The sequence below is a fragment of the Lipotes vexillifer genome, unplaced genomic scaffold (genome assembly GCF_000442215.2).
Source record: "Lipotes vexillifer unplaced genomic scaffold, Lipotes_vexillifer_v1.1 scaffold117, whole genome shotgun sequence".
In the NCBI taxonomy this organism is placed as follows: Eukaryota; Metazoa; Chordata; class Mammalia; order Artiodactyla; family Lipotidae; genus Lipotes; species Lipotes vexillifer.
Window position 1 is genome coordinate 1134008 of NW_006785593.1, and position 19941 is coordinate 1153948.

Below are 19941 nucleotides of genomic sequence, written 5' to 3' on the forward strand. Positions count from 1 at the left end.
ACAGCCATCATGAAATAAGCAACAGAGATTCACCTCTTTGTGTTCTTATAGGATTAATGGATTCCAAATACGTGGTGTCTTGATTTTAGCTAGACATTTTTGGTAGTTTCTGATGATCGCTATATGTGTAAGGGAGAGAATCATAGACTGATCAGATTCATAGCTGAATAAATAACTGCTTTAGATTCTGTTGCATGGACTAATGTTACCCAGGAATAATATTTTTGTGTGTATATTAGAAAATTCTGCTCTTATGCCTATTCTATTTAATTTTAGCAAATGCCTTATACAAATATTTAAAACACATACCTATCGGATATGTAGGAGATCAAAATTTGAGAGGAACAGCAAAATGGTGGTTTGCTAGGTCAGTATACAAATGATCTTGGACTTTTGGGACAAAAAACACAAGATGGGAAAATATGGAAATCTTTACAATCTTATATTTATATTAAAAATAATTGCAAAAATGAAGTAAGGGAAACTTGAGTTGGTTGCAGTTTATGTGGTTAAATCCCTGTGTATTATGAGTTCAAACACGAGCAGTTGATAGGATTGCTTTAAAAAAATTCTCACCTTATGCAATGTTATAATCTTATTTTTTCACACTTGGAAATCTGTGTTCAGTTTAATGAGGAGGAGAAAAAAATCATTAACTTATTAGAAAGAATTTGGATGAAAGGGACCAGGGTGAAAATGTCATACAAGAAAGAGATGAAGGAATTGTGAATGGTTAGTCTGATAAAAATAATATATTTGGTGTGCATATATGTTAAGTATCTTTTGACATTTAAAGAGTTGCCACATATAAAGGAATTAGTGTAGTAATGTGGAGTTCCAGAGACCTATCTTTTGGGAATAATCAGAGAAAATTTAACTGTCCGTTAGTAGAATAGGGAAGTTCTCAAATAGGAGGCTCTCTTTCACTTAAAGTCTGTCAACATCAAGAAAGAAATTTGAAGATGGGGATTTTATACGCGAGGTGTGGATTATAGTATTAGATGATGTCAAAGTTCTTTACAATCTTAAAATTCTTTAACTCAATGATTCTGAAAAAATTAGAGACTATTCTTGATCTTCATGGAAGTCTTCTAGTCCCAGTCACCATTTAAAGACATGAGTGTTTCTTCGTTTTCAGCTGGCTGGTTTCTGTCTCTGAATGCTCAGAGGTACTAAGGCAGACTTTGACACAAGCATTAAAAACCATCATGTACTACTCCACATATTTTATACTATGCCTTTGTCCTTTGTAGACTTAACGTGCACTGTGGTGTTTGTAATAATTAAAACGTAAAATAATCTTGACACATCTGTCCCATACCAGAATCCTTGCAACAGAATAAATATTTTTATTAAAGTAATAATTCCCCTTGAAGTAAACAAAATAAGCCTCAACACTGAATACTTATAATGAATTGTGAAATTGCTAACATAAAGTGACAAAGCAACAGGTGCCATTATATTGAAAAGTATTTATATTTATAAGTATTAATCTTCCTTTGGAACCGAAGGAAATGTAATTTTTGTGCATTTACCATTGGCCTTTTTCAATTTCTCAAGTTTATTTAAAACGTGACTTTAACACCATGCAAGGGGCTCCATTGTTTGTCTTTATCTTGGAACGATGTGCTCAAGAATATTGTAGATGCTCTAAAAGTATTTGTTGTACAAAAGAGTGATCTTTTTTGTTAACCTTTTAAACCTTATCTCTGCACTCTGGTTTCTTTCCGGCGACTTGTAAACATCTTCAGTTCTCTCTGATCACAAAACAAAGCCTTTTAGGCTTTTGCACATTTCTAGCTATCCCACCTTTATATTCTTCTCCACTAAGTTCCTTGAAAAAATACACTTCCCGTACTGTGTGAACTTTGTATTCTTCCAATTATTGTTCATCTCACTAAAGCCTGGTTTCTCTCCACATTGCTTTATAAAGCTGCTGTATCAGAGGTCAACAGTGACTTCATAAATGGCAAAGTCAAAGGGCCCCCTTCAGTTTGATTTTATTTTTTCTCTCAGTGGCATCACCCCTGCTGACTGAAGTTAATTCTCTCTGTTTTCTTGAGCCCCCTGCCCTTTTGCTATTGTCCAGGCTGTTTCTTGTGCCTGGCATGACTTGCCCTCTGTCTTTCCTTGTTTGGTTAATTCTACCTATCCTTGTAGACTCTGATTAGATGTAATCATCTCTTGGAAAATTTCCTCATAGTCTTTGGCTGTGCTCGGTTCCCCTTTTGTGGTTCCGTTGCCCCCCCCCCCCCCCCCCCCCCTCCCCTGTATACCTAGTAGAGTGTGGGAGCTTCAAAAACCAGTCTCAGCATAGTGCAGAGTACACACTAAACACTTAATAAATGCTTATAGAACTAAATTGTATGCTACTCCTCTGTTCTCTTTCTACCTCTCTGACAGCTTGTCCTCCTTTTCCTTTCTTGGTTTCCTTTACTTTGATTCTAAACATTGGGGATTAATAGGGTCTTGTTCTTAGCCCTCTTTTCCCATTCTGCTTATATTTCCTGGATAATCTCCATGCAGTTGGATTTGAGTATTACTAATTAAACCAAGGCTCCCAACTCCTCCTTTCTATATCTGACCTTCCTGCTAAGCATCAGCTAATTCTTAGGCACCTTCAGACGGCCCAGGCATCCCTTACGCTCAAGACAATGTGAAATGAACTCACTATCTCCTCTCTTCCCTGCAAAGACATTGCTTTCCATATACTCTACAGTGTTGTTAATGTTACCTGCATTCACTCAGTCATCCAAACTAAGAATCAAGAAGTGATTCTAACTTCATTCTCCTTACATATCATAACCTATTGCTCATTACAGTCTACTGAATTTACATTTTAGTACCTATCAAAAGTGTCCTCTTGTTTCCATGTCTCCTGCCATATGTTCAAGGCTGATAGTTTAGCTAGTATGTTGTTGACTGGTATGTATTCTGTGGTTGGCTTCTGATCTCACTTGTGTGGTGCCTATCCTTTCCAGTTGTATATTTCAGATGGCCAGTCTAGAGAATGTTCTAACAAATACTCCTGCCTTCAGACATCCTTCCAGGCCATCTCTACCCAAACTTCAATTTCTGAGCTCTCCTTACTTACAATTATCTATCTAAAATGCAAAGGCCAAGATTTTTCAAAGGGTTGACTTCTGCCTCCAGGAAGATAGAGATGATATACTTTTCTCTATTCCTCCCACTAAGTAGAACTAAACATTTTAGGTGTTATGCCTAAAACAAACGTAAGACTGAAAGGTGGAGAGAAGAAGGAAAACTGTCTTTAGGGACCTTGGGACTCAAGAAACAACATAATGATGAGAACTTGGGTTTTACTTTTCCTTCATATGTCTTAGATTTGTGTCTGAAGAAGCTGGCAATCCAGAAATGCCAACAACTGCAGACCAAAAAACAAAAAAAAAAACCTCCAAAAAGAAAAAAATAAAGCCTGATCTCTCAAGCCAAAGAATTAGGAAGGAGGAGCCTAAGCAAGACATAAAACTTTTAGATGGCTCTACTCCAGATAAACGCCACAGAAAAGTCCATAATCCCACCCCCACCACCAAACAGCAAAGGCTTAGACTTCCAAAATTGTCAGGCTTTAAGGAGGAGCCGTAACCCTCCCTCTTCCCACAGGGTGGTGTCAAAGGAGTTTGACTAGGGAGCCAAGATTTTCATCCCTGTTAGGTTGTAATGAGGACCCCTTGAACTTGCAATGACAGTAGAGACCAAATAAGGAGGCTGGACTTATCCCCCTCACCTATCAGTAATGAGGTACCCCTTTCATTCTCCATTGGGATGGATAGAGTCAGTGGAGGCCTAGTAGAAAGTCAGGACTTTCACCATCAATAAGAAGACCACTTGTCTCTTCCCTGTGGTGTCAGTGGACACCATGTTGGGAGCAGTAACAGGGAACTCTCACCTTGTCCAGCCAGGGAGGTGCCACTGGAAGCCTACTGTTAGAACTAGAAGCAACCCAGCAGTAATGAAGTGCATCTGCCCAATTGGGTATCAATGGAGGCCAAATGAGGAACCTGGATTTCTACCCTTACCTCTTCCTTCTTTGCTGGAGTGAAATCTAAGTAAGCCACTTTAAACAAGATTTAAATATGAGTCAGTCTCATAATATAATACAAAAAAATGTCCAGGATTTGATGAAAAGATCATTCCTCATACCAAGAACTAAAATGATCTCAAGCTGAATATGAAAAGACAGTTGATAGATACCAATACTGAGATGACAGAGATGTTAGAATTATCTGACAAAGATTTTAAAGCAACTGTGGTAAAAATGCTTCAACAATTGATGATGGACATTCCTGAAACAATTGAAAAAATAGACAGTCACAGTAAAGAAATAAAAAATTCCAGCAAAGATATAGATGCCATAACGAACAACCATCTGGAAATTTTAGAACTGAAAAATACAATAACCAAGTTGAAAACTCAATAGATGGGCTCAATACCAGCATGGAGGGGACGGAGGAAACAATTAATGAACTGGAAGAAGGAACAATAGAAATTACCCAATCTAAACAACAGGAAGAAAATAGAGAAGAAAAAACTAACAGAGCCTCAGGGATATGTGGAATGATGACAAAAGATCTAGCACTTGTGACTTCAGTCATGGAAGGAAAGGAGAAAGAGGGTGGGCCTGAAAAAAGTACTCAAAAAAATAATGTAAAACTTCTGAAAACTTCTCAACTTCTCAAATTTGGCCAAAGATATACATCTATAGATTTAAGAAACTGAGCAAACCCCCAAACAAGATCACTCTAAAGAAATCCACATTCACACAAAAAAACCTTAACTTTCTGAAAATTGAAGGCGAAAGAAATAATCTTGAAAGTAGTGAAAGAGAAAGGATACCTAATCTGTAGGGGTAAAACTGTTTGAATGACAGGATATTTTCAAATACTAGGGAAGCCAGAGGGAAGTGACAATGTTTTTCAAGTGTGGAAAGAAAAGAACTGTCAATCCAGAATTCTGTATTCATCCAAAATATACTTTGAGAATAAAGGAGAAATAAAGACCTTCTAAAGATGAAGAAAAATTTAGAGAATTTGTCACCACTAGGCCTCCCCAAAAGGGACAGCCAGTGGCCAGTAGTTAATGATAAAAGACTAAGTACTTCCCCTGATGTCTGAGAACAAAGCAAGGATGTCCACTCTTACCACTCTATTCAGTATACTCCTGGAAGTTCTAGCCAATTTGATAAGGCAATATATGGAAACAAAAAGAGAAACATATCAGAAAGGAAGAGATAAAATTGTCTTTATTTGCAGATGGCATGATTGTCTATGTAGGAAATTATAAAACATATTTTAAAACCCTAAATTAATAAGTGAGTTCGACCAGGTCTCAGGAGACAAGGTAAGCATACAAACATCAATTGTTTTTCTCCATAATAAACACCTTTGGCTACAAAAGAGCAACATGAGGAGTCCTTGTAGAGCTGGAACTGTCCTTTATCTTGATTATATCAATATCCTGATTGTGATATTAAACTATAGTTTTGCAAGATGTTACTGATAGGGAAAATTGTATTAAGGGTGCACGACATATCTCTGTATTATTTCTTAACAATTCCATGTGAATCTACAATTATCTCATATAAAAAATGTAACTAAAAAGTACAAAAAAAGGCTTCAGGGAACTCCTGTCAAAGAACGAAATTCAAACTCATTTGCATGATACAGTGATCCATAGTCATCTGCCCTTTGCCTACCTCTAAAGTCTGTCTCTTGTTCCTGGCCTCTAATTCAGCTTCCCACCCAACAATCCAGTCCTACTGGCGCTTCCGTGAACAGAACTGCCAGTGATTAAGTTGTTTCCTCTACTAAAATTCCACTTTTGTTCTGATCACGTAGCCGAGTGGTTCTTTTTCTTAAGGGATCAACTTAAATTACATCTTCTCTCTGATATTTTCTTTGCCTTCCTCAGGCGGATTGAAGTTTTTTATACTTTTGTTATACCATCTAGATTCCTTTGATCTTGTAAATACAGTGCTGTCATACTGTAAACTCCTTGAGGGCAGGGAATGTTTGTCATTTATGTACCCCTAGGGTCCAGCACAGTGCCTTTCAGGAAGTAGGTAAAATTCGTTGTGTGAATGAACCATTTCTAAGCAGATTAATTGACAACTTGAACATGGAAAATGCTGGGAAAAAACTTGCTTGCTTGACTAATTAACACCAAACAAAGGTATAGAAGAGTCCTGACTTGTCACTAGGCCAGCAAGTGAAAAAAATCTTTATTAACCTTCACCAAATAATCGTCCCACATGTGTCCCAATTTTATTTGGATTACCAAATTAATATTAGTATTATTTTATTTTAGTATTATTAGTATTTTTTATTTAGGAAACTAAAATCTCCCATTAAATAATAAAAATACATTCTTTACATAGTAAATAGAATAGTTTAGTAGATCATTCATATCTTCATAGGATTACCTTTTCTAAAGAGAAATAAAAGCATACAGTTGATCACAGTTTTATTTTCATTCTTAATGAATTATAGTATTTCAAAGCTATAAATGAGGTAGACAGTGAATTGGTATCTGTGATAATATTTTTCCTTAATGATATATTTTAATTTAACAAAAATTGATATTCTGAAGTATTAAGAGATTTGCAGTTCATTACATGCCCAAATCATCTAGAGTACAGCAACCAGTTCATAAAACATTTCTCTTTTTATTAAATGCAAATGGTTCATGATATCTTATGAACAAATGATGAATGAATCCTTTTTTTCTCAGCAAAGTTAAAAAAAGTTATATTCTGGAATTTAATACAAATCTATATTTACAGTGGCCGAAAAAAAATTGAAAATGGTTATAACTAAGTTGGATATTCAGTTTAACTGCTTTTTTCTGCGGTATGCGGGCCTCTCACTGTTGTGGCCTCTCCCGTTGCGGAGCACAGGCTCCGGATGCGCAGGCTCAGCAGCCATGGCTCACGGGCCCAGCCGCTCCGCGGCATGTGGGATCTTCCCGGACCGGGGCACGAACCCGTGTCCCCTGCATCGGCAGGCGGACTCTCAACCACTGCGCCACCAGGGAAGCCCCAGTTTAACTTCTAAGTACATAAGAGTTACCCACTTGAAACAATCTGTGTTTCACCATAAAAGCTTACAGTGGATATTTAAATAAGATTTTCTTTTTTGCCATAGAGGACATATAGCCCAACATCTGCAGGGTAAAAACATGGAAATCCTGGTTGTCTGCTTTGGTTTTAGCTTCCTAATAACTACCAAATTTTCAACACATCCCTGTTTCTCTCATTAAAACAAACAAACAACAACCAAAAAAACCCCACAAAAATCTTTGATTCTCTATCCCCTTGCAGTTACAATACTCTCTCTTCATCTTTAAAGGCTTGCCTATACCCAATAGCTTCATTTTCTAACCTAGAACTTAACTCTGCAATCCTCTCCAATTGGCCTCTGTCATCATCATTTCATAATAACAGCTTTTTGATAATTTCCCTAGTGATCTCTATTTTTTCAGATGCCAGTGGACATTTTCAGTCCTCTTCATACTTGACTTTTCAACATTTGAAAGGGTTGTCTTTCACTCTATCTTAGTCATTTTCTTCCCTTCTAAGGCACAACACGCTCCTATTTTTCTGAAGTTATTCTTATGCTCATTTCTGCTACAGTACTTTTCCCACTTGTTGCCTGAAATATATTCCTCTTATACTCTAGAGCACAGCCAAGTGTCACTTCCTGAGGGAAGCCCCCCTTGACCTCTCTGACTAGGTCAAATCTTTGTAGTCTCTCTTAAGCACCTTGGGTTTTTCCTTCCTGACTTGTGTCACAGTTGCCATTTCACATTAGTTTATAGGCTCCTTTGATTTATTTGCCCCTCTCTGTTCTGAACTCTGAGAGGGAAGGTATCATGTTAGTGTTTGCTCACCATCAAGTCTCAACTTTTAGCCTTGTTTTTGACACATTCTGAGTTCTCAATAAATATTTGTTAAATAAATGCCTGAATGAATATATCAGAAAAAAAACACAACAACTTCATTTGTAAGTAAGGACTTTTTTCCCTGAGAGAGGAAAAAGTAATTCTAATATTCTCTTTACTAGAGAACTTCATGAACAACTTAAGTAATCTGTTATATTTTTTAATAAGCAAAGATTTAATTTTGTTCATTGACCTGGACATATTTAATGTATGCAATTCTGGAAGCCATATTGGACTGGCCAATTAAAATATGTAAACCAGTTCTGAATAATTCAGTCCTTATTTTTGAGAGGAAGAAAACAAACAGTACCTTTCTATAAATTTATTTTATTAATGCATGCTGATTGAAACAGACCTATCCCCAGCAACATATGGACAAGGACGTACTTGGTATAGAGGTTTTGTCAAAGAGGAAGAAAACAAATTTAGCAACCTGCTGTGTGTATGCGGGCATGTGTGTGTGTGTGTGTGTTTGTAAGTGGTGGTTATACTCATATGTTTTCTGGCCTCTCTCTTGTATTTCCTGTTTGCCCCCTTTTTCAAAAGGGCTGGCATCTGCTAAATCAAAACCCAACCCTTCTTCTCAAGGGCAAGCAAATTCTCCTTGGTCCTGTCTTTCTCCTTATCTTTGCTTGGGTGCTAATGGACAAATATATATCTTGTACACACATTTCAGTTGCCTAGTACAGTGGAACTCAGGCTTCCACATGGTAGTGGTGGCTGAACAAGAAACCAGCTTAGCTGACAAACATCTCATAGTAGTCCCTTAGGATTCTTTTAATATCTGAGGCATCCGTTATATTGTCTCCTCTTTCATTTCTGATTTTACTTATTTGAGTCTTTTCTCTATTTTTCCTAGTTAGTCTAGCTAAGGGTTTGTCGATTTTATCTTCTAAAAAAGATCAACTTGTAATTTTAATTTTTTCTATTTTTCCATTCTCTGATTTATTTCTACTCTAGTCTTTACTATTTCCTTCCTTCTGCTAACTTTAGGCTTAATTATTATTCTTTTTCTAGCTCCTTGAGGTATAAAGTTATTTTATATGAAACCTTTCTTTTTTTTATTGACAACGTTTATCATTATAAATTTACCTCTTAGTATTGCTTTTGTTGCATCCCACAAGTTTGGTATGTTGTGTTCTCATTTCTTTTTGTCTCAAGATACTTTTAAAATTCTCTTTTGACTTCCTTATTGACCCAGTGGTAGTTCAAGAGTGTGTTATTTATTTTCCATGTATTTGTGAATTTTCCTATTTTCTTACTGTTTTTGATTTCTAGTTTCATTCCATTGTGGTCAGAAAAGATACTTGGAATGATTTCTGTTTTCTTAAATTTGAAAAGACTGTTTTGTGACCTAACATATGATCTATCCTAGAGAATGTTTTGCATGCACTTGGGAAGAATGTATATTTTTCTGCTGTTGGGTAGAAAGATGTTGGCCAAGGGATACAAAGTTTTAGTTATTAATGATGATTAAGTTCTGGAGATCTAATGTACAGCAATGTGACTATAGTTAACAACACTGTTTTGCATGCTTGAAATTTGCTAAGAGGGTAGATCATAAGTGTTCTTACCACACACACAAAGAAAAGAAAGAAAAAAGAAAATGGTAACTATGTGAGGTGATGAATATATTAATTAGTTTGTGGTGATTATTTGTTGATGTATACATGTATCAAAATATCAAGTTATATACCTTAAATACATATAATTTTTGTTAATTACACCTCAACAAAGGTGTAAATGGAGAAAAATGATAGTAAACTGCTTGTATATAAAAATAACACAAAATAAAATAGATTGTACTTTAAATAAAAAAGAAAAAGAAATCACTTTGGATAAGTTATTACCAAGAGTGGATTATTAGTTATTAGTCACCATAAATCTATCTTGGCATTAAATTGTAAACCAGTTGGTACGATTGACCTTGATTTGTCAATTGTCATTTTTATGTAATAACAGTCTCTTTGAAATCAAGGAATGAAAGCTTGCTTTCATTTTATATTTGTTTGCATTTCACAAATTGTATATTTCATAGCAGCAAGCCATTTCAATAAACTCTTTGGTATCCTCACTAGATTAACCAGGGCAGATGGTTGTCTGTTAATAATTCAACAATTATCTTTGAAGATACGTACTACATTCTGCCTTCTCAGGCAATACATTAGTTAGAAGAAGTAGAGGATTTAAGATTCTGAATTGTGTTGTAGTAGCATGGTCACTGGACTGGAAATATGAATATCCATGTTATTTATCTTGGTCTGCCTTCATCTACCTATGTGACCCTGGACAAATGAATTCACCCTCTTTGGGAATTCTTCATCATTAAAGCTAGAGAATTGACACGTATTCTCCCAGCTCGGCACTTCTGTGAATCTTCTCAAAGTCAGTTGGTTTTTTTTTTTCTAGAATAAATATATTATTTGATAACATTTTAATTTTTCAACTCTGGAATTAATTCCAATTTCTTTTCATAGTGAGTGATGCTCACCTTCCAAACTCATTTACTGAAGAAAGTTTTCATTCTAAAATAATGAAAAATTTTAACTTTCGAGAGGAAGCATGGAAGTTCAGACTTCCATAGCATGATTCCTGAAACTTATACATATTATTTGGCCTCAGACAATTTACTTAACTGTTCCTAGCCTCAGTTTTCTCATCTATAAATATCACTGTTGGGCTTCTCTGGTGGCACAGTGGTTGAGAGTCTGCCTGCCGATGCAGGGGACACAGGTTTGTGCCCCGGTCCGGGAAGATCCCACATGCCGCGGAGCGGCTGGGCCCGTGAGCTATGGCCGCTGAGCCTGCGCATCCAGAGCCTGTGCTCCACAATGGAAGAGGCCACAACAGTGAGAGGCCCATGTACCGCAAAAAATAAATAAATAAATAAATAAATAAATATCACTATTAATAGTACCTTTCTTACATGGCATTAAATTGATTAATCCATTGAAATCCCTTAGGAGAGTTGCCAGGATATAATTGTACAATAAATATTAGATATTGTAAGCTACTGTTATTATTCAAAACTATGAATTTTTTCTTTCCCAGAATAAAATTCTATAATATAAACACTAACCATTCATTCCCATGGAATCCGGCCATTGTAATGCTTGAATTTTCAGGTACTCACATTTCTTCTTTCAAAGTGTGTTTGTCCTCACAACTGTGAGGCTACTCCCTTTGGAGCCCATTAGTTCCCTTCTAAGCACCAGGCAAAGGAATCAGCACACAGAGATGTGTTGATCCTGGTCCTACCAACTTTGAAGAATGAGCAGCAGCGGTGGAAAATAACCCAGTGGTCTCTCCCCTCAAGGATCTGTCCTTTCAGAGTAGAAATTGTGAGTGAAATGAGAGTGGCCTGGAAGTCTTTAATCTGCAAATAATATAACACATTTCATGGTTCATTATTATCTGAACATTTATAACCCTTCACTTCTATTTTTGATGGGCTTTATCATTACTAGCTTTTAGACTGCCTATGTCTTTGAAAACCTCAGAGTATTCAGCTTGATAATCTCTTACTGAATGTTCTTTTGCTGAATTCATAGGAGGATGGAAGAGTTTAGATACCCCTATTTTTTTCTTTCTTTATAGAATGATTAGTATAGAAATGAGCTCTATACTTTCCTTTATTTGTATAAAAATCAAATAAGACTATGTGAAATTAGTTTGAAAGCTCCAAAGAAATATTATTGTATGTATTTGTATGTATAAAATATATACAAATATGACAGTATGTACAATATAAATTTGTGTAAAATATGAGACTTTATTATCACTGTATATACATGGATCAAAATGTTAAGCCATTTTCCAGTATGAAAGTCTCATGTTTGAGAATATTGAGGATAATTCTTTGAACTACTTTCAGATTATTTTTGTACTGAACACTCTTGTTAAATCATCCCCACTGTTTCTTCAATGTTATGTTGTCTGCTCTGTGCTGCACTGGATCTGTAACCTCCATGAAGACATCCTATGATGTATTTTTCCACACATGGATGTTCTGAATTCTTAGCCACCCCCCAGGCTTCTTTTCAACAATGTAACTGTCACTTGCATATATAGAGTTATCTTCTCTTTGCAAGAAATTTGCACTTCCACCTATATTAACCTGTTTTCTTGATTGATTATCCCCTTTTCAAGCCAGAGACTTGCTTCTTTCCAGCATAGAGTATGTTACTTCTTTAATACTAGTAGCCACAATTGTTGCTAACTAATATACTCAGTAGGCACACATCAGAGACTTCTCCCTTATTCCTCATATAATAGAAAATTATTTATTTCTTTTAAATCTAGTATAATGGCAATGAGCTTTTATGTATGTACAGAATGAAAAAATGATGACTCAGTTATTACTTTGATCCCAGCTATATAATTTCATCATCTCAATTGGAAAAGATTGTAAAGCTGATGCCAGCATCTTTTAGGTTTCTCACATGACTAGTTGTTCAAAGATTTTTATTTTTGAGTGTATTTTTCTCTCTGTGTGCCTGTGTTTTACGTTAGAACAAGCAAGTGCAGCTATTGTCATAGCTCCATCAACAATATTTATTGGTGCCTATTGTGAGCTCTACATTTTGCTAGGGTTGATAGGGAAGCAGAGTGTATCAGATACACTCCTTGCACTGAAAGCACTGACAATATAGTCAGATAATTAAGATTAAAGGACAGAAAGCAAACCAATTGAAGAGACACTACCTAAGAAATTTCTTACAGTGTATAGAAGATGTGAAAAAATTTCCAGAAACTATTACATTGAACCATTAATACTCTACAATAAATTCTTGAGCCTGTTTTGATACAATTTTCTGATGATGGGACTAAATAAGGCTCAAAAAAATTAAATAAGTTGCCTTAGGTCACATAGCTTGTAAATGGCAGTGTTTGGATTCCACCTTGGCTCAAAAATCTGTCTACTAGTCCCTTAAGAGAAGTTTAGGACTAGAGTAGACAGGAAAAGCTTTGTGGATGACACAGTACAAGTAATAATAATAGCTACTATGGATTGAGTGTTGGATGATAGGAACTCCTCTAAGAAGTTTATATGGTTTTAATTAATTCTGTCTCCAAACCCATGGGGTAAATTTTTTGCATCCCGATTTACAGCTGTAGAAACTAAGTATCAGAGGCATTGAATAACTTTACCAGTGGCATAAGAGTGATGGAGCTGGGATTTGAAACAAGGTTTTCTGGCTCCAAAGGCAGTGTTCTCTAGTCATAATCTTAAGATGAACAATTGGGAAACTTGAGTATTGCAAACTAGATGGCCAGAACCAGGGTGTCAGTGATCTGAACATTAAGGCAAAGGCAGGATGTTAGAGTGTCAAGTGGATATTGTTAAGACAGAGGTAGAAAAGGAAGTTGAGAATAGTTTTGATGTCTTCAGCTAGGACAACTGATTAATGGCAGTTATCAACTGAAGTACGATAGTGTGGGAGCAACAGCTCTTGCGGAGGAGCTTTGGTAATGTAGAGTTTAAAGGGGCTGTGCAGACATTTGTATGATATTGGGAAGTCAGGTTTGAAACTCAGAAGAACTTTCAGAATTACAGATGTAGAAGGGTTAATAATTTAAGTCCGTAAGATGATCAAGATATGCAGAGAGGTGAAGACTGAGAAAAGAAAGCAATATAAACTGAGAGTGAGAAATTGGAGAGGCGATGGAAGAATCAGAAAAGTGTCCTGAAGACCAGTGGAGGGGAGGTTTTCCAGAAGATGGGGGATCAGCAGTGCCAAGTGCTACAGAGGGAGGTCTGGTAGGACAAATATTGAAGAGAGCTTTGGCAATTTGGGTACGGTTAGTCACCCTGATCAGAGCAGTTTCGTGAGAAAATTTGTGTGTTTATTTATTTTTTTAATGTGGGGAAATAGGAGCATGTTGAAGGTTGTACTGGTAAATTATTGGATGTACGGAGGAGTCAGGCTTTGTACAGCCTCCGGTTGAATAGCAGTATACATACGGAATAGCCACACTTTACTTTCTGGGCAGAAATCTGTTAGGGTAATAATGCAAGAAGCCATCTAATTTCTCTGCTTACAGCAAAGTCTCACTACTCACTATGAGTAAAGAAAACCTGAATTTGTTCCTCTAGTACAGGATAGCAGAGTGATTGCTCATCAGCATGGAGGAATTCAGAGGTGAAAGCAGTCCTGCTAGAAGCCTTGAACTACCAGCTATCCTAGTGATAAATGCTCTCTGACTGCTGAGAACGGTAAATATGTCAGAGTCCCTAATTAGCTCAGCACTGGGTCTGCAGAATTACCAATTCCATTGCTCTGCTTCATTTACTTGCCATTAATACTTTTGGGGGTAAGCATCTTTTTAGTATTTTTATGACCAAGGTGGAAGCAGTGGTTTATTCATTGGGGGTAGGATCTCCACAAGGCCCAGTATGGTCAACTCTAGAGATGGGAGAAGGCAGGGGAAGAACCAAACCAAAAGCAATAGATCTATTTTTGATTTTTTTCAACTCTACTGAGGTATAATTGACAAGTAAAATTGTAGGATATTTGATATATGTGCACATTATGAAAGGATTCCTCCCATCTACTTAATTAAAACATCCATCACCTCCCATATTAATTTTTTTTCTGTTGAGAATGTTTAGCAATTAGCAAATTTCAATTATATAATACAGTGTTATCAACTGTAGTTACTATATTATACATTAGATTCTCAGACCTTATTCATCTTACAGGTGAAAGTTTGTACACAAGGGATAGATCTAGATGGAGTTACAGATAAACATACATATCCTTAATATAGTCATGGAGAAGTCTTACTTTTTCAGGCTGGAAGCTAGAGCATGTCCTTCTTAACTGAAGAAAGGCAAGGACTCAAGCCTGAGGAATTGCATCCCTGTGGTATCTACCACAGGAGATAGTAAAGAGGGATTGCCAAAATAACAAGTTTATAGAAAGCATTAATTTGAACCAGGTGAAATTGTTGATATTCGACTGGTTTTGACTTACACAAATAGCAAATTCTTACAATCAAAATAATAGGAGGGAAAAGAAGACAGGTTGGTTGGGGACCTCAGGTAGATGACTAAGTTTGGTTTTTGAGACTATTCGTAGCCCTTTGATAAAAGTGGATTAAAAGGGTAGGACTAGGGAAACTTATTTATTATTTACCCTGTGGAGAAGAAAGTGAACAGATGTTATGATATCTACCTGTTCATCTGCCCTCTCGCTTCATCCAAGCTGTTTCTCAGAGCAAAACAAAATCTTTGAAGAGATTTTGCCTAGAAACCTAGGGATATATGTAGAAACCTTTCGGTTATGAAAGGGATTTCAGAATCTGATAAAGGCAGTTGACTTCCCTCCCTAGGAAAATGAACATATACACATTAAAAAAAAATCAGAATATTTATGAACCCCCTGAAATTCAGGTGAGAAACCCTTCATTTAAAAGATAAAGATATATTGATTTCAAGCAGTGATACAACCAAAGTAAAATCCCAAACTAAAACTTAATTTTCAAAGGTCTCTGGAAAGCACAGAAAGAGCAGCTGGGCTGGGGTTAATCATTGCACCTTTGGAGATAAGGCATTTGTACTCAGCATGCTAAGTCTTACCAATCATATATATATGTATATATATATACATATATACATATATATATATATATATATATATATATACATATATATACACACACACACACACATATCTCCAGTCTGGAGTCTGGTTTATAGATCAAGGCATAAAGAATTTGGAGCAATGAGGCATTTCTCTCCAATTATTTTCTCAGTAGATGGCTTTCTATTATCAGATTTCAGTTATCAGTATATTCTTCTACCAGTACTTTGATTGGCTCATTTATTAATAACATATGGAAAAAAGCAGCAAAGGTTAGTGTTAAATTCTAGGCTCATCCAGTAGGGTAACCAGGCAGGTGGATATTGGAAAATAGCCTAGCCTTGGGTAATGCTTAATATCTAAGGACTAGGCATTAGTTCTTAATCCTGGCTGTGGATTATAATTATTTTGTGAACACATAAAACATAACACTGTCCAGCCCCATCTCAAGGCAGATTAGATCATAATCTCAGGGAGTGGGGACCAGGCACTGGTACCTTTTAAAAGCATTCCAAGAAGTTCTAATATACATTTAGGGTTGACAATCACTGGTTTAGAGTAAAATTAGATGGTGGTATGGATACGATGAAGGAAAGCAAGATAAAAGTATATTCTCACAGGTGAGGCCCATGGAATGATGGGAAATCTCTAGTAAATAATGAGTTAGTCAATGTAAATGTTATTAATTTGTATTTATAGGTAAGTTTTTACTAGAAACTAACACAGTATTGCGAGGCAATTATACTCCAATAAAGATCTACTTAAAAAAAAAAAGTCCTTATAAAAGCTCTTGACCACTGGTTGTCATTAGAGGGTAGTTGGCCTTTGGATAGGAGTCTGCCCTTCCCCCTCCCCCGTGGTTGCTGGTATCCAAAATAAAGCAAACTTTCCTTTTCACCAAAAAAAAAAAAAAAAAAAAAAACCCCAAAAAACAAAACAAACAAACAAAAAGGAGTCTGCTATAGTGACATAGACTCTTAGGGCTGAGGGTCTTAAGGCATAGGGCAATTATCCCATCTGGCTTTAAAGCAGCAGTAATGTTTTCAAAATTGGCACAAGATAATGTGAGTTATCAAGAGAGGAACTTCAGGAAAGAAAAAGCCCATCTTTAAAAAAGGTTATGCACAAACTTGGTGCATATTTCAAAACTCACAAAAGGGTAAAGAGTCCAAATCTCATTGCCCTCTGTTCCCTGCTGTCCAATTTCTCTCACTTGGAAGCAATCAATCTCTTGTTTACAATAGTTCATTCATGTATAAGCAGTGTCTTTTCTTTTTGTATACAAACAGCACTGTACAAATGGTATGCACACTCTTCTACATTTTGCTTTTTTCACTAAATAATATACCCTGGAAAATTGCTTATGTTCTAACAAGTCTCAGGTTTAGATGTTGCATGTCCAAACTTGCATCCCTTGATACCAGGCATGTAGTAGGAACTCAACAAATGCTATTGTCAATTTCATCACTCTTCCTAAATAAATAAACTGACACTGCTGCACCTGTATGCTGAAATGAAATTCAGAACTAGTCCATAAGGGATTTTTGCTGTCTTCACCTTAGAACTATAGTAAAAGCATGCCTTCCATGACATTCTCAGAAGTACTGTTCAAAAAGAGACCAAATGTATTTCAAATCCCGTCACAACTGAGGCAAAAACTGTAGTTGACTCAAAAATTTTATGTCAAAGTCTGAGAAATCACAAGTACCGTTGACCCCCAAGCCTTGAATAAACTGAAATCATAGGATTAATAATAAAGCCAATTTTTTTTACTCAAAAATTTAATTCTAATGTTTACATATACCTTTGTTTTAAGTTGTATTTCACTACTTTCCTGTGTTGAAAACTTAACCTCACTGGAACTTGTGTGAGAAGTCTAGGCATTACCTGGTTTTCTACTCTGAACTTACATCTGTGGTCCATTAACATTAACACATTGAAGCAGTAAGTGGTAGGCAATTATAAGTGAAGGTTAATTTTACAATATTTGGTTTCTGAAGAGAACTGTCATGTTCTCTGTGCTTTGTACCTTTGCTAACCACAATATAAATATGAGCAGTTGATATTTTATAGATCTCTGATGTTAAAAAGTCATGATTTATAACAGCTGAAAGCTCATAATCTCTGCTTTGCCATTTAGGGATTGCTTTCTGCCTTTGTTTTCTGGGCAGCAGTCAACACTGTAGACTTTAGTTTAGAGTCAGGGAATCAAAGCAACTGGTAATGACATCGATTGAGTTTTAAAGAGATTTTAAGTTATCTGCATTACTGCTTTGGGTGTATATGTTGTTTGTTAAAAATCCCTATAATCTTAGAATCTTCTTATTTTAAAATTGAATAGGTTTGGGGCTATTGCCCCTTACCGAATATGCAAGTTCTGGAGTCAGTGTCATTTTTTCCAAGCAGCTCAGCATACTTAGTGCGTTACTGGTTACTTTTAAAAAGCGTTATAAAGGAGTCATATTGCTTATGTGTGCATGCATATCTGTGTGTGCACATGAGCCTATGATGTGCAGGAGGGCAGGAGAGAAGAGTGTTCGATCAAATCAATAAGGCATTGAGTCATCTGCATTTAGAGTTCATAATGAAAGAGGCTTACTGGCATTGCTTCAGTTTTCTGAAGCTGCTAGTGGTGATAGATGCTGAGAACATATGGGTCCTACGTTTATCACTGTAGTCTTTCCCTTTATTAGACACAAAATAGCTTATAGCACCTGCTATGTAATTTTTAATAATATTACTACATGCAACCCCCCCCCATTACTAGAGTGTAAGTTCCCTTAGAGCAAGACCTTACCTGGCTTGTTCAAATAATTATTCCTAGAATTTAGAAAAGTGTCTAGACCATAGTAGATGACCAATAAGTATTTATTAAATTAGTGAATATATTAGCACTATTTAATGTATTATGATTGTTTGTATGCAAACAAGATCTTATTCTGTGCTGTATTATATTTGCTGAGATGTTTATATCATTCAGAGCCTGATGTATGTGTTAATCAGCAGGCTGTTTTGGGGAACAATAATTTCTTTGATGTATCATAACTTATATTTTAATCAAAATTTGAGATCAAATAGAAGTTTTAAGGAAATAAAATATATAAATATTAACGTAATTCCAAAATAAGGAAATATCACTCATTGCCTCAAATGATCTTCTGGGGCATGGACAATAAAAGACAAAACAATTGAGCCTTTCTTAATTCAACTGACTTACAGAAAACATTGTGAGCTTTTATGCATCACTTCCGTTAGTATCCTAATTGTAATGACATGTTATTTTGGTTTTTTATGTTCAATAAATGTAATATTGCTGGAAATTTGGTGCAGGGTCAGAATTGCAACAGTAACAATTTTATGTTATCTATAAAAAGTATAGTGCAGTTGTTAACTATTATTTCTAATTAACTGTTGTTTCATTATCATTAGATACAATTAATTTGAAGGCACTATAAAATACATCAAATTGTGTCCTCCATGTAGGTAGTCATTATGGTATAGCATTTTCATTATGACACTAATAGCATTCTTTAGTGAGTATATTATCATTGTCCCATGACACTGGCACTGCAGTGGAATTCAACTCTAATTGGCTATAAAATATCTTTCTTCAGTAGAGGTCAAACCATCTTAAAATATTACCTCAGTGCTTTTAGCTTATCGGAATCATATTGGAAAAGTGATTTATTCTTATTTAGCAGGCAAGAAAATGGCAGCATTGACAGGGCAAGTCAATTGCATAAGGTCAGTTGACAAATCCTTTTTACGTGGGTGAGGTCAAGTTTCCAAAGACACAGTCTACTGCACAGGGTGATCAGTGCCTAAGACAGATTTGAAGAAATAAAAGTCAAATGTTGACCTCCCTTGGTTAGAAATAATACAGTTAGTGCTGATATGCTCAAGGCTTCAAAATTTGTGAGTTAAATTATATACATGAGTTGCCAGACTGTATCCGGCAGCTTCTTATACTATGCCAATGTGTTGACCTGTATGGGATAGTAATGAAATAAATTGAAATCAAGTGTTTTGGGATAGTTGTGATAATAAAAATGAATTTCTAGTTGCAACAAATATCTTCTTTGGTATTAAAAGAGCATGAGAAGAAGCAACAGAATATAACAAAGAGGTAGTAAAAAAAGGAAAATATAACTACATTAAAGAATATTAAGGGTAATTATTAAAAAAAATGTAAAAACTAAATAGTGCTCTAGCAAAGATCCATTTAGAAGTGGATAGTGAATCAAAATGATTAAACGGCTATGGTTGGCCTCATATTGTCATCCACTCCTTTATTATTCTGTATTTGGGGAGACCTCTGAGTTGACTTCTAGCAAATTTTTTCTTTCCTGCCTTCCTCCCTCCCCTCCCCTGCCCTCCCCTCCCCTCCCCTCCCCTT

General features: G+C 35.9%; 1 protein-coding gene across 1 annotated transcript in view; it reads left to right on the plus strand.

The window, feature by feature from the left end:
* The window catches only part of ACSS3 (acyl-CoA synthetase short chain family member 3), a 146186-nt gene that overhangs the window by 70080 nt on the left and 56165 nt on the right, over window positions 1–19941 (plus strand). The gene's annotated exons all lie outside the window — the stretch shown is intronic.